Below are 2159 nucleotides of genomic sequence, written 5' to 3' on the forward strand. Positions count from 1 at the left end.
TGTCTCTCCTCATTCAGCACAACCTCCAGCAACATGCAGATTCTGGAAGAGTCTTTGGTGGTGGGAGGAACTTGAGGTCTCTGGATTCAGGGGAGACTACAGAGCTGAGGCAGTGCCTGCCCCGTGGAGCTGGGAGGAACTGAGAGGACTCCATGGTCCCATGAGTGCAGTGGATCTCTGGGGTCTCTTTGGGGACCATGGAGGATGCAGACTGGATCAAATGGGGGCTTTCAGTGCTTCACAGAGGCCAGAACAAGGGGAGAACTGTGGGAACAACCATGGTAACTTTATGAGCACAAGCAATTTATATGTAGTATTAATTCAATATTAAAGTAATGGGCACAGTTCTTTGGATCCTCCAGCTCCTCCAGCATGGGCACAGCCTCACAGCCCATCTGCCCAGGGTGGCCACCACCTCCCAGCCCTCAGGGGCACAAGGGGTGCTACAAAGAGCCCTGAGGGGCCATGCTGGCTCTCAGCACAAGGACCATGAGGCTGTAGGGAAGCTGGTAATCTGAGCCTTGGATTCTCCCAAGCTCCAGGGTGAAATTCCACCTCAGCCTTAAGCATTTAGCTCTGCTGTGGAAGGGGGAGGGAGCTGAGCCTATATCTGTCCAGCCCAGCCATTTGGGATGGTTTCCCAGGAGGCACCTGACTCCTGCACCTCCTACCGCCTTTAGGCAGGCTCAGGGGGCTGAGAGACGGGTCTGCCCTGAAGGTTTTTAGTGCTGCTGGATCTGTCTCCAAGCCCCAGGAGAGAGAAGGGGCTGCTCGAGAGAAGAAAAGCTTTATTTAACACAGGACTAGTGCTCAATGTCATGCGTTGTCCACTCCGGGATCATCAGAAGACAGACAGGACACACATGGGAGCTTAGCCCCGAGCTGGAGCTCAGCTCTGTGACGTGTCCTGTGGGTACCCTGAGCCGCTCCCTCCGGGAGACACGGGCACATCTCTGCAGGTGAAACCGGTCTGGCATCTCCCACTGGTGCTTTAACATGCGCAGGGCTGTGACAGGAGGGAGAACAGGTCGGAACAAGAGGTCCTTGCGAGTGCCACCTCCGAAAGGGCTGCCCAGGAGCCACTGACCGGGAATCCGTCACCCTTTAAGGGATGCGGGTGGACAAGGATGAGAGGCTGAGATCCAGCACAAGAGGATTTCTTCTCAGCTGATCCAGGAAACACACGGCCTAATCCGTGTCCTGCTGGATAACCTCGGGCGGGCGTTTTGCCTCTCTGGGCTGTGCTGTTCCTCCCTGCACCAAACGGCTGATATTCCCCTCTCCCGAGAGAAACGCCTGGAAAGTGCAAATGCAGGAACCTCCAGCAAGACTTTCAGTGACCTGGGTCGTCCAGGACAGTGGGTGAAATTATTCCTGGACTCACATATCCTACAATTTTTCTGGCCCCTTTAATAAACCAGAGCTATCCCTGTCACCCTTCACAGACCCCTCACTGAAGAAGCCAGAGGGTGCAGTCTCTTACACAGGGTATTCCCCAGGTCTTTTTTTAGAGGTTAAAAACTCTTTGTGTTTTTGGTCTGTGGCTTCCTTAGCGATGGTGATGATAACCTGAGCGCTCCTCTGTTCCCTGCACGTGAATCTGCACTTGGATACACTGAAGTTGCACAATGCATCTAAAACAAACCAGAAAAGAAGCCCTTTAGCCATTGATGGGAGCGATTTCACAAAGCCTCTCATTTGCATTCACCGAGAAGCTCCCTGTTGTGAAAGCACTTCCCTGGCTTTGTTCCACTGCCCCTACACACGGGAGGGTTTTTTGGATGCCTGGCTGGACGGTAATGGTGGCACGTCCATGGAACCGAGGGTCTAGGTCCCCAAATTCTCCCTCATCACCTTCCTTCAAAAGTAACCAGCTCAGCGGAGGTGTTTCTGTATTTTTTTTCCTCTTTTTTCCTAGTTCTTGCCTGCAATTAGGCACGAAATTCTCTGGGTATGGACGGAGAGAGGGCAGAGACGGGATAGGGACAAGGACAGGGACAGTTAGTGCCGGTGCTGGACACGGATGAGGCACCCCCGCTGCACTAAACCAAGCCTGACTTGAGCTGAACTGGGCTGAACCGGGCTGAACCGACCCGAACGGGACCGTGCTGAGCAGAGCTGAGCTGAGCCAGCACCGCCCGAACCGAGCTGGATCGAGC

The sequence above is a fragment of the Corvus brachyrhynchos genome, unplaced genomic scaffold (assembly GCF_000691975.1).
Source record: "Corvus brachyrhynchos isolate BGI_N302 unplaced genomic scaffold, ASM69197v1 scaffold114, whole genome shotgun sequence".
Lineage (NCBI taxonomy): Eukaryota > Metazoa > Chordata > Aves > Passeriformes > Corvidae > Corvus > Corvus brachyrhynchos.